The sequence below is a fragment of the Sceloporus undulatus genome, chromosome 4 (genome assembly GCF_019175285.1).
Source record: "Sceloporus undulatus isolate JIND9_A2432 ecotype Alabama chromosome 4, SceUnd_v1.1, whole genome shotgun sequence".
In the NCBI taxonomy this organism is placed as follows: Eukaryota; Metazoa; Chordata; class Lepidosauria; order Squamata; family Phrynosomatidae; genus Sceloporus; species Sceloporus undulatus.
Genome location: NC_056525.1, coordinates 160049381 through 160063986, shown reverse-complemented (window position 1 = coordinate 160063986; position 14606 = coordinate 160049381).

Genomic DNA, 14606 nt, shown 5'->3' with positions numbered 1-14606 from the left:
CACAGGTTACCAGAAAACTATCTCTCTCTCCCCAATTCATGTATGTAGAACCAAATAAGTAAACATTTACTTCTTTAGCACTCTTGTAATGCCTATGTCTGATAAGAATTCACTTTATCAGATTCCTCCTATTTGCCAATGTTTTTGATACCTGGACACCTGTTCCCAAAACCTATGGATAGAGAGACATTAACAATGCAGACTTGTCTCCTGGTAGATCATGGAGGTGGGTGAAATGTGGAACTATCTTTATAAGGAAACCATGAGATATGTATGTTCAGTGACTTATGCTGCATCCACACCACAGAATTAATACAGTTTGGCATGATCTTAAATGCTATGGCTCAATACTATGGAATTCTGCAATTTGTGGTTTTGTGAGACATTAGCCTTCTCTGTCAGAAAGCTCTGATGCCACAACAAACTATAAATCCCAGGATTCCATAGGATGGAGCTATGACAAATAAAATGGTTTCAAAATAAATTAATTCTGTGGTGTAGATGCAGCCTTAGTTGCACACCAAGAATTCCTGATGCATTCTGCTTTCAGGAGCTGTTCTACTGAATGGCAGTCAAATGCTTCATACATTCTGGCAATCTCTGATGTGTTTTTAGACTGGAGTTACATTCTGCATATTTAAAATATCTTTCAAATACAATGAGCACCATATGACCTAAAGAATGCTTAAGGATAGTGTACATATAATACTCCTCACGGTGTCTTCTTTCTGAATTGTAGTTAAACTGAGCTTAATAGTTTCTTATTCCTGCAAAGACTGCATAAACAAACAAACAAATGAACTATGACACTATCTGTCTATGTCAGTTTGATTATTTTATATTCCCAATTATTTCTTTTTCAAAACTTTTTCTTTGACAAGCTTCTCAATTTCTTTTTTATGCTTTGTATAGCTGCCGCAGCAATAACTTTTCATCAACACGGTGCTAATTTTAGGACCCACAGGATTATAAAGTGACAGGTGAGGAGAATTATTTGTGAAATATTATGCTGAATTCTCGAGTCTGAATTTAAATATGTAAGTTACTAAATCTATATGAGAAAATATACACACAGTTAGAAAACAAACAAAAGCAAAGCTCTGAGCATAAAATGTGCTAAAGGAAAGTGCATGAGGCAAAATTTATTTTCCAACTTGTCTGTATTTCATTGCATTTTATAGCAGTTGCTAGCCATAAAGTATATGGAAATATCTAAATAAAGTGAACTCTAAATCCTTTGTCCTAAGATGCTATGACACTTGCTTATACTGTATGCTATAGTTCAATTTAAACAATCTGTATTTAGGGAGAAAAGAGAGAGACATCTGCATTGTACAAGTTACAAATGAAGTCAGATGTAGTACGCTTTTAACTTGGCAGTCACACAACAAAGTGTTAGAGCAAATAAAATTTAGGAAGACCTAACTAGCCAAACTTAACCAAAATTAAAGTTTGCACTTCATTTACGCGCGCATATATATCACAATACAATGCAATGCAATACAGTACAATAAATTGCATTCTTTACAACTGGGAAGGTGAAATGGGGAGTTACAGAGTTAGACATTCCAAAGTTACATTTGAAATATTAGGAGTGACGCTGATGCTACTATGCAAAACATGTCATCCACTTTTCCCCTTTTAAGTAGTCATTACGGCCACCATTAAGTCTTACCTGCATTGAGGAGATTTTCTTTTTTAAATGACTTTTTTTCCCTACCATACAAGGATGAAAAAAATTAGATTTTCATCCTTATCTGAGCCTAACACAGATAGGTCAAATCTTCAAGATCAGCATAATTAGCATTTCTGCCTTTCCTAACAATTACATTTAGTAGAATCTCTAGTCATTGTATTGTATACTATTGTTCTCCCTTCTCTGCAACCATCTGACATTTTTAGCTGTTTTGTCAAAAACCTCTGCAAAATATCCAAATGCTTCATCACTATGTTTCATAAATCTTCCGGATTGTTGAACAATGCTGCTAAAACAATCAATGTGAAAGCAATCTAAACTTGGGTCAACAACTACAGCATACAACTGCTGTTTAAGTCTTTTAATGGACCAATCCTTTGATTTGCTGCATCAGCAAATCAATGCAGAGGGTGTTGTATGCTGCTGACCACTCAGTCATCACCATACATTCACAATCATTAAATTACACTTTCAATATAGGGATACTTGGCTGTTGGAGTAAAAGGACATGTCAGAACAAAATGCTTCAGACTTGTGAAGTTGAAGGCTTTTATGGCCAGCATCCATAGGTTTTTGTGGGTTTTTCGGGCTATGTTCTAGAAGAGTTTCTTCCTGATGTTTCGCCAGCATCTGTGGCTGGCATCTTCAGAGAATTTCTTAGCCTGAAAAACCCACAAAAACTATGCTTTAGACTTGTTTGCTAATTTGTTACCCATGTAGGTGAATCTCTTCTCTTCTCATATTTGTGTGTTTACTTAACAGTAACTAACAGATATCTAAATATGCATCATTCTTACAGCAAAGATTTAGAATCTAATCTAGAAGCAACAGATTGATGCATATTTTTATAATAATGTGCAAGGTCAGTCCAAGATATTTTGTTCCTGAAGGCAGAGCAAAAACTAGTGTCTAGTTACTTGGGAACACTTTCATTGCATAGTTACAACACTATGATTCTCCCTTTAACCACCATGCCATGATATCTATATCCAGTGGAATTCTGCAATATGTATTCTAGTGAGACACTAGAGCTCTCTAAATCCAGTTTTTAGACTTAACAGAAATAGGAGCATTGAATCCATCTGAATATGGAGTCAGTGGTTGATTCAATGGGTCTACTCTAATTAGTACCAATGATTTGATTTATGACAACAGTATAACAATCAATGAACTGTGTAACAAGTTACTTCTAAGAAACAAAGAAAATGTGATGACCTTTTTTGTGTATTGTTATGATGTGACATATTACTTACTTTATATGTGTAATAATTATTTTTTCCTTGGAGAGAGCGAACCATTAAACCACATGTTGGTGAGATATTTCTCTAGTTTTATTTATTTATTATTTATTTAGGTATTTATATCCCGCCCTTCAGCCCTAATGGCTCTCAGGGCGGTTTACAATTATTATTTTAATCAGACAGTTCCCTGCCCTCAGGCTTACAATCTAAAAGACACAAAACAAAAGGAAAGAATTGTGGAGGGAAAGGGATGAGGTCCAGTGGTTCTTCTCTCCTTCTGAGGCCTGGACCAAGGCAGATGGATTGGAGGGGGGGTTCTTCCTTCTTCCTAGCCCGATGGAGCGGGACCTGCCTGGTGAACTCCCTCTCAGGCCGGCGGATGGCAGTCATGGAGGGCGGAGTCTCCTTGCTCTCGGCCGGCGGATGGCAGTTATGGAGGGTGGAGTCTCCTTTCTTCAGGCTAGCCTGATGGAGCTGGATCTGCCTGGTGAACTCCCTCTCAGGCTGGCGGATGGCAGTTATGGAGGGCGGAGTCTCCTTGCTCTCAGGCCGGCGGATGGCAGTTATGGAGGTGGAGTCTCCTTCCTCTCAGGCCGTTTTAGCTTTAGTTAAGGCTTGCTGCTTCCAAACATCCACCCATATTTCAGGGTGAGACCACCACTCTCAAATGATTCTGTGAAGTGTGACTGTAGCTGGCTGGATTTGTAAATCTATAGTATGGGGGGCTAAGGTACTTCCAACTAGCAGATCACTCATGACATCATTTTCTAGTTCCCAATCTACAGTTTCTTGGAAATCCTTTGCTGTGATGCTGCCAAGCTGAAATAATAGGGTTTTTGGGGGGTGGATGGGTGTGGGTGGTATTGCTAGACATAATGATAACAATTTTTGTCATCATAACTCACATCTGGTGATACAGGGCTCTTCTTTTTCTTCAGCATATATACTGGATTCAAGTGCCCTGTTGCCTTCTGTTCTATATTGAAAAATAATTAGAGACTGCACTATGGTAAAATTACAATGTATAGTGTAATATCCTGTTTGATCTTGTGATGAAGAAGGCAGGCGATTTCAACCACTGTGTAAGGTATGTACCAGAAGTGTAAACCCCACCATGCAAATTTAGCATAACATTCCTCCTCTTTGACTTCCTCAACCCAATTCAATGTCTGAAAACAAAATTGCAGATGTAACTTTCACACCACACTATTCATCTTACGTTTTGAATACTTCCTTGTTCGGTGAATCAGCAACATTAGTTGCATATTTCCTAAATTCACAGAGATTTAATATAGCTGCATAATTTCTAACTACTAAATTCATAGTCAGTGATAAAGGGGTGGTATGATTCTGAAAAAAAAAATTTGTATCATTATTAAGCAACACAATTTAAAAAAAAATAAAAAATTAACATAGAAAAAAGAGAGGTTAATCTTTGAACTGGCTTCTTTGGTCATGTTAGAAGTCCCTTTGGCTACAAATGGATTTTCTCCCAAGTGATTCTTTGCTCTCTGATTGCTGCTTGCAAAACTATTTGAAGCTGTGCTACTATATAATATGAATCTCTTCATTGTATTGACAAGCAATCATTTACAACTGCTATACTACTGGAATTACTAATTTAGAAATAACTCAGCATTTGAAACTTTCAACTAGATTCCAATTACTCAGAGGCTCTGATATTTAAGTCTCAAGGGCACATTCATAGCACACAATTATATTCTGTATTCCCCTTTAATTTCCATACAGTATTTCCTTCCTACAGATCCTGGAATTGCCAGTTTAACAAGAGCATTTACAATTCCTGCTAGAAATCTCTTTTGCATCACCAAACTACAAAGCCCAGGAATCCCAGATGGACATAACAAACACGAAAGGATTAAGAATTGGCTTTAGATGTAGCCTATGTTGTTGCCTTTTGCCACAAGTTCTCCAAACCTCATAATCAAGCTAGATGGCTCAAACATGGGTAGAGAGAGAAACATGGAGTCCAAAAGTTTCTAGATGTTTTATGAGCCTTAGTGGTGCATGGTTAAATGATGGCCCTGCAGCTGCTCACAGCCACAAATTGTGATTTGATTCCAGCCAGGGGCTGCAAGCTCTATTGCAGATGTAACTGCAATGCGGCTATCGCACCATTTGCATGGTGCAAAAAGGAGCTGATTTTTGTCACTTCTTTTTGCCCCTGCAAAGGCCAGATGGGGGATGTGGCATGCAGTTGCCATGGCTGTAACAGGGGCATCTGGAAGCTGGTCCTCAGGGCTGTGTGCACAGAATCTGTATCACTTATTCATGAATGGACTAGAGAAAGAATACAATACAGATCTGCCTTGATACAGTTAGATATTGGTTCCATCTGATTGGCAGTAAATCACTTGCAATACACATCCAATACATTACTTTGGTTATAGTTTGTCTTCACATATACTTAAAATGTGGGCTGGAGCAGCTTAGTTCAGTTGCCCTAATTATGGGACTTAATGCCCCTCTTTGCTCTGATATATACTCCTGTTTGGACCTTTTAATTTTCCTTTTTGCAAAGTGATGCAGAAAATCACTGAAGAGGGGCTATTTTCTGCAGAGATTGTATGCCCCTTTTTGTATCCTAATGCAGGGACTGGAAAGTAATGAGTGGCAGAAATAAATAAAGAAACAGGCCTTGTACCTGAGGCAATCACCTCAGCACTATTCTGAATACATAATATTGGGGCTTTCTGCACCGCCATTTGGGACGTCCCTGGCCTAGTACGGACTCCGTCCGTACAAGATGGTGTCGGCCTTCTACATGGCGGCGCATCTTTGCGTATCGGCGTATCTTTGTGGCGTTATCTTGCGTAGCCTCGCTACGTCACAAACGCGACGGAAAAGAAGCTCAATTTTGGAACTTCTTTTTCGGTCCGCGCGGAGTCGCGCCGTCTGAGGCTCTGGCTCCCCCGCGGACCTACCATCGGCGGCAGCAGAGCGCCGCAACAGTGGCGGTATGTACCCGCCATAGTATCAACATTCATAATTGGTCTTTCTTACTCCTAGCTCCATCCCACCCCAACCCACATAATTCCTTGGAAGTAAGCCCCACCAGATACAATGAGGCTTATTTATGAGTGAGCACACATAAAAAACTGACTTCAATTCTTGTTTTACTGTTCTCTGATTTCTTTCCCACTTCTAATTCTAATGCTATAAATACATCTATTGACTCATACAGTTTTGAATATTGTAAATGCTGCCTTTTCTGATATGTTTATACTGTATGAAGCTTGACTTTGATCATACAAAGCCAGCATGAAGATTTTTAATACTTAGATTCACCCATTTAAAGAAGATGCCGCACTCAAAGATGTGCCATTCAAACTTCATTAAATCCATCAAGTTTGAAAGTCCTGTTAAATATTTATTTCCATTCTCCTTTCCATTTTATTGAGTTTTTTTTCTCTCTGCAACATGGCTGGGATGATGAAAATGTAGCTCTCTTTCTATACAAACCCTAGTGTTTTCAGGTTTATAAGGCATCTGGTGCTAACACGCCATAAAAGTGAAGTATCTGTGTTTCAGCACCAAAATGCTGTTTTTGATTACCATTTATATAGCAACCTTAGTGATATACTGCTTTAAAATTCTTAGTTTATCCTCCCTTGCAAACAGTTTCTTAAGGGATTTTTCATTACTATTTTATATTTGGAGAAAATAAGACTGGAAAGAAGCAGAGTTCCTCGTTGGGATGAGTCCAACCTATCTTCTAGGGATATCTAAGGGTACCTTAGGATATTCACATACACATTCTAGGCCCATGTGTCCTTGTTAATCCACTCTGTCCTGTGGGAACCATATGAAGAGTCCTAGTAGAGAAAGGCAGAATATAAATGAAACAAATACACAAGGAATGCTGAACATTGATATCTGCACCTCTATTTGGTATTTTCCACATTTGATTCTAATCATTTGCATGTGTCAAGCAACATTTCAATCCAGATGTCACTCAACAAGAGAAAACCTAAAGGATATTAAAGCTTCATCTGATGTGAAGTTACATCTCCAGTTCCAGTTCATCTCATGCTGGATGAATATTGGAGATTGGCTAGCCCTTTCACTATTGTACACATTGTCCTCAATAAATGTGAATATTAGACTTGATGCACATTACAGAACCTAAGGGCATGTTCACTTCTGCCCTTTGCAATAACATGTTTAGGTCATGTTTTGCTCCACTTAGAGGTGTTCCTTTCCCCCCAAGTTGGAAGAAATTAAAAAGCAGCACACACAGAGATCTTTGTATCTGATCTTAACCTTCCTCCCTGACTTCTGTTGCTCCAGTCTCTAGTCATCCTAGTTCAGGTAAGAGGGAGAGAAAACCTATGTTTTTGTTTTAGTGTATAGCAAATTAAGTTTAGCTCAAGCCCCCTTAGATTGATTAGGATAAGGTTTTTTACTTCCATGCTTTACTTTCAGAAACAGATTGCACTGATTATAGACTGTTCTGTGTTTTCTGCTACTATCGCTTTATGTCTTTAATAATAAATAAATAATATAATATATTTTGCTGCAAAAGCAGCTTGTCATTCTACCTTGTTTTTACTTGGAATCACTTCAGTTAGCTGTCTGTTTTTTAAAACCGTCAGTCTGCAAGGCCCTGTGGATAGAGAGTGCCTGGAAAGAGCTCCCTCTCCCCCTTGCCAGAAAACAAAACAAAACAAAAAAAAACATAAAACCAGTGCACTGCTCTTAACATGACTCTTGTTTGAACTGCTTTGAAATGATCTCTATAACTTTGAAAGGAAACTTTATAAACTTTTTCAACAGAATGATAATTATCCATTTCTTTGACTCTGGTCCAAAGAGAAAAATATATATTTTTAAAAATCTTTAACTTTGCTCCTCATTTATCATACTAACTATCCCTTGCATTTAGCTTTCGCAAGGTCTCTGGCCTATATGGATATGAGTGGACACCACAGACCACTTTGCAATGAAGCCTCATTTGGTAAGAGTTTAGACATGTAACTTATTTTACTTCTTTACTGTATTGTATATGCATTATATAGCCACCCTATACCAGAACTCATCTGGGGAGCTAGCTACTAACAACTAATTAAATATTTAAAATGTAGTGATTTCAGATTATTTTCAAGCCCTTTTAGATTATTTTCAAGCCCTGTTAAATGTGACCAGGGGCAAGATATTGAAGACCCCATTTTTGAATCGTGTATTCACTGTGATCAAGCTCCAGATGTTCTCCATCAATTATATTGCTTTGTCCATTGTATATAATTCTGAGGGAAATTGTTAAGAAGGTTATGGAACTGAATATCTGTTGGATGGGGTTATCAGTGGAGATACTTGATGGAAGATCGGAACCCGCATACTACCAGGCTAATGGCCAATTTTCTGGTGGAGGCAAAAAGATTATGGCTTAAATTTTAATAACGATCCTGAATTTTATTGTAATGTCTGTATTGTTGTATGCCTAATAATAAAGGTTGACTGACTGACTGACTGAAATAATTCAGATCAGTGAGAGAGAGGAAAAAAAACACAAAATATAATTTGAAAACTGAGGCCTGGGATCAAGACACATTATTCGCAGCTACATGAAAAGTCTTGCTCTGACCCTCTCCCCTCCCAATATATCAGGAATTGGTCTCAAACTTGTGATTAAATATGATTCCCATTCAGTGAGATTGGAACATTGTACTAGTCAGTGGTGTTAGAGTTTTGGTTTCATGTATTAGGCTGATATGATTGTACTTTGTAACTTACATTTTCTGTTTGTTTAAGTATGACAAGTTGGTCCTTCATGTAGTGATGTCTTTTTGCTGTAGAACTCCTTTAGTCAGAATAAAGATTTTCTTTAAAGTACTCTGCCTCTTACACTCCTTTTTCACTACCTTTAACTGGACTAATTCTTTCCTAAATTGGCAAGGGACAGTATCTGTAGAATCCCCCAGCAAAAGTCCTGATGTGTTGCTAAAGGGATGAGGATATTCATCAGTGGTGGCAGCAGCAATGGTTATTTAGATAAAAGGTGGTCTCAAGGGTCCCATCCAGCTCAGCAGGAGTGAGAGGGACCCATCTTTTCCATGGTGTCAGAACCATATACACTGGCATTTTCTGTGTTCTTGGAACCCCATACTACCTTGAATCACATGTGTTGATGCTTTTTTTTGTGGGGGGAGTATAACATAAACACCTCCTCCCCCTTTAACACACACCTATAGCAGAACACTTCAACTCCTAAGGGGTAATATAAGCCTGCTCAAGAAATGATCTTATTGAGAGTGATGTTATCCAGAAGTCAAATAAACAGATATAATTGAACCTCTATGGAGCAAAACGGATCAGGTGGAATATGGTGCACCTACACAGGTACAACAACTTGCATCTCTCCCTGCTGATTCTCCCATCAGCTCATCTGAAGAAGCTATGGAAGACATCTGGTGCTCTGTGTGTGGCATGGCACCACTGCAGAAGAACAGAAATACTGTCTTTCCTTGTGCAAATGTGCAGTAAACTTAAACAACAAAAACAAGAAGCTAGCTCATTATATTTTTACTCTTTTCCACTTTCTCATTCCCAAATGGTTCCACTGTTGTCATATAAAAGGAAGATCCAGCGATTTCTGTAGTCTCCATCATGTTCCCTAACCTAAGAAACAAAAATGATATATCAATACATTCCAGCAAAATAAACTTTGAAATATCCCAAAAAGTATCCAAATGTTATTAATTGACAATAATAAACAACTAAAATGAATATTAATTAAAACAAAATCTTAATGCTGAGAGTGTCCAATTTCCCCCTAGGCACTTTCTGTCTACACTAAAATAGTAAAATGTTTGTTTTTATGTTTTGTTTTCACACAAATAATTGCCACTATAGAGGGCAGTGTCCCTGTATCTTTAATATTTATGTAGAATTAATTTCAACTGATGTTGTTGGTCACACAAGCAAAACCCATTGAAATTAGCTTTTCAGCACAATCATTAAGTGTACAAAAGCCCAGTCCTGTATTTCATTTGGCAACCCTATTTGACACATAGAAGTTAATAATGTGACACATTATATTCCATTCTAAATATGCAATGAAATATGATTTCCTAGTAATTAGGAACCTCACATGGAACAAAATGAGATTGTTAAACTGAATGCATTACAATGTGTTTGTTTTCTTTACCCCAATAGACACACATACACACAGACAACACAGAGTGGTATACAGTACAAAACTCACAACAAAGAAATATAAATGAGAAGTGGAAAAGATAAGATTAACGCTGCCAAATTGCAGACACGTTAGTTCAGAGAGGTTCATGTTGAGGGGTTGCAAATTTCTATTTTAACTCTCTCTCTCTGAAAGGACTTGAAAAATATGTGCGTGTTCTACTTTCATAAGCAAGAATGTAGAACAATTGTAAATAGGTCTTTTTTTAGCTCCATAGTATTTGTGAAAGTTGACTTTTAATGGTTTGTTAACACACACATGCACATATTATTCTGTTTTCTAAAACTGATAGTCCCAGATTTTTAAAAGGTGGATATTTTATTTTAAGAAAATAATTGAAAAGATAAACCAAAGAACATAGTGGAGATCCCTTTAATCTGCAGGTGCATGTTTGTGCACACACACAACTCCAGAATGGTTGCATTAAATGAATCCAAAGGAAAATGAGAAAAATCTTAGAAAGACATGCACATCTGTGTGCAACTTCAGAAGAAAGAGATGAGAAAAAAAGTTCCTGTCATCCCTAGCTAACAAAAAGCATGCACACACAACCATCTACAGAAGTCTCAGCAGTCCTCTCAGTCTTAAGCTACATAATAGGCAACGGGGCCATATAATTTCCATGGTATCATATATAGAACTCTCCTGCAAAGGCTGCCACTGGAAAAGTTTTTTAAAATGGATCAGATTTAAAACCATAATTATTACTCTAGCTCTATGCTAATCCTTTCCTATCCTACTATACCATAAAGTGGGGCAGAATACTCAACTTTTCATTACTCCAGAGTGTCCTAACAGGCACTGGACTGGTTCAGTGTAGCACAAGCTACTCTTGAAACCATTTAGCATGACATGATCCAAGTGAGACCCAATCACAATAGAAATGAATCAGGCCAATATCTAGAATCTGTGCTTCAGTCAATGTTCACAGCACTGCTAGAAAGCCAACATAATAAGATGGCTTACTATTGACATTAGCCCCTTTGATGTCTTGCTTCATCACTGACTAGTGATTTAGATTTTTTGTTATAAAAATAGCAACCAAAATCATGTTTAGGTGCCATTAGAGTGGGCATCTATGCCAACATGCTTCTGCTGAGCTTCTAATACCACAAATTGTACAACCCCAGCTTGAAGGTGCCAGGGGGGCACCTGAATGACCAATCAGTGGCTGGGAACTATCCAGTTTCAGTTGCCCAGTCAGAAGAAAGGAACAGTGACTACTCTCCAAGACCTCCATTCTAACTTTCAATCATTTTACACCTAAACACTGATGAAAGTCAGACTGATTTAACTTTCACATAGCTGCTATATTTCTGTGCTTTCGGATCATGACATCAATAGCTTTCTATCAGAATTCCCAATCTGTATCAAACGTCCTAGCAATATGGTTACACTCAGTTTGGGCCCAAACAGACAGGCCAAAATAAAGCTGCTTTGGGTCAGTTTGAAGGTATACTGTTTAAATGCTGCATGCCTCCTAAGAGACCAGAAGTCACACCAAAGCCACCCTCCAGTCCTAAGGACTGGAACACAGCTTTGGTGCAGCTTCTGGCCTCTAAAGATGCACGTGTCATTTAAACAGCATACCTCTAAAGTGACCCGAAGCAGCTTTGTTCTGGCCTGTCTGTTCGGGCCCTTTGTTATCCAACTAAGACCTGATTTACAGTGGGAACAGGGCTCCCATTTTTACAGTAAAATTGCATCATTCTATGGCATAGTTCACCTCAGGACAAGTTCATGAGATGTCTATGATTAGGCCACACTTCGTAGGATTGCCCTTAAATGATTTCTCTTCTTCTTGGCAGGCAATGCAATGACCTAGGTACATTGTAAGATTTGGATGTAGTGTAACAAATAAGAATAGCTGCTCTTTCATACCACATATTGCTTTTATGAGAAAAGGAAGTTTTTCTTCTTCTCTTATAATACTGGAAAGCAGGGTCAACCAATAAAATCGAATGATGCCTGAAAGAAGATGGAAAGAAAGTTTTCCACTATGCACTTTTCTCATACCTTGCATAATTTTATATACAGTACCACTGTCGTGTTAACCTTTACTTGGTTTTTTGCTAAGCTAAGAGTTCTAAATATAGAATGTTTCTCATGTGGGATTTGCTTCAGACACTTTGTTAATTTGATCATACTTTCTGCATTTTTTTCAGCTCCAAAGTTATGCTTTCTGAGCTGTGATAACCAGGTCTCTTCCAGATGCCCCTAACCCTAGCATGGACTGAGTCTGTACGAAATGGCGGCGGCTGTTCCACACAGCCGCCATGTTGATTTAGCGGACGCACTGCATCCGCACATCGCGCCCCAGAAATGACGACACGAGTGCACGCTTCAGCACTTGCAGCGTCTCTTCCGGGGCACAGGAAGGAGCACGAAAATTGCTGCTTCTTTGCAGCGTCCGGGAACCATGCCGTTTGGCTGCTGCGGTTCCCGGACGCTGCAACTGGCAGCGGCGCGAGACTGCCCCTTCTGGGGGGTCTGTAATGCGCCATGGTATCCCATGTATGGTTATACCACAGATTTGTACAAAGGCATTCTGATGTTGCCAGTTTTCTTCCCAGTGATCCAAAGCATGGGATTTTCTTTTCTTTTTCATCGACTGTACCCTGAGGCCCGAATCATATTAGAGTACTATGCCTTGCCAATTTTACACAATTAAACTATTCACTGGCTTGCATAATGAGGTCTCTGAGAAGTCTCTGCTCACACATTCATCTGAGTAGTGCAACAGTCTACACCCCTGTTTTTGTGTGGTTTTTTTGGAGGAGAAATACAGTGGTGCAGCTCTGCCCTACACTTTGGTTCCTTCTTCAGACCTACAAATTTATAGTGGTGCAGTATTTTGAAATGGTGACTCACAACAGAATCTCACCTTAAATCAATATTTTTATCTACCTATTCAGCATTGCCACAATAATAACATGTAGAAGAATCCTTCCACTGAATAGCAACAGCATGATGCATCATCTTACCAGTGCTTAGTAATGGTTGGCTTCAGCATGTCACAGTTTTTCACTTGTTTTGGTCTTAAAAGAAACTTTCTGATCTTTTGACTCCAAGATGTCTTGTCTTCTGCACAGCCAAGTCACCAAAACAGAACTCATGAATGTATATGTGAGATTGGCTGCACTGTTACGCTTGCTTCTAGTGAGTCAATATTGCAAGTTTAATGCTCTCCGCCTCTACCAGTTTAGTGAAATCCTTTGTGAGCTCTTCACAGTCCCTAAATAATTTGGTGCACTCATTATTTAGTGGAGTGTACTCCTAAATGTAGTGTAGAGAGAAACAGGATTAATGGATGCAAATAGATTTTTGTCTTCTTTTTAAAAAAAATAATCTTATGTTGTTCAGAAAGCATAATAAGCTTAGTGGAAAGGATATGCCCACATGAAGCTAAATGTTATACGGCATATTGAGAATGATATACTATGGGCATGCACAATAACAAATAGGGAAACCTTTATACCAGCTGTTAGCTAACATTTGAAAACCAAATGAAGCAACCTTGGAAAATAATGCACCAGATGGAACAAAAATGCACACCAAGAGAATAACGGTGGTGCTTTATCTGTTATTGAAAGTAATTCTTATTGGCAATTATATGTGGGTGGGATCAAAAATGGTTATGCATATAGCACATATTATCAAAGCAAATTCTATTTCATTCACCAGCCCCATTGTAGGAAAAAAGGTATAAATAGGATCCTGATTTCAATATCTTCATTGTATCTGATTAAACAGTATAAACTAGAATGGCAATTAATGCAAGTACTCTCAGTTACATACATAACATGCATAGCAGTTTAAAGAAACCATTTTATATACAGTACTGGATGAGGAATCCTAAAATGAAGCCACTTAAGATTGCTGAAAGATGTTGCTAGAATGTAAAGACACTAAGCACTTCCACAAACTTTCCCTATGCTATCTAAGATGGTTGTTAAGTATCCCAAATTTCTGGTAAAGCAATCAAATATCTCAGAAAAATAAAATATAATAAAAAATACAACTAAATAGTTAATGTTAAAACACTAGTACTATAATGCAATGAGTTACAAGAAATGAACTGCGACGCTGCTAAAAGTAATAAATTTGTAAACATTAAAAGTATGGTGAAATAACCAGAAAACCTAAAATGAGGAGAACTAGGTAATTTTTCTCAGTAAGAGCTAGTTTTGGTGCCATTGCCTAAAAGTCAATGAGATGGAAAGTATGAGATCTCTGACATGGATATTGATGCTCGAGTGGGATCATATGGGAGCAGGCATATGGTAACCTGCTCGTCAGCTGTTAGGGCTTTAAAGACCTTTGTTTTAAATACAGATGAAGATCAGACTTACATTTTCTGATCAATGGGTCCCAGTATGCATTTTAGATAAATAGTAGTTGATTATTATTATTATTATTATTATTATTATTATTATTATTATTATTATTATTA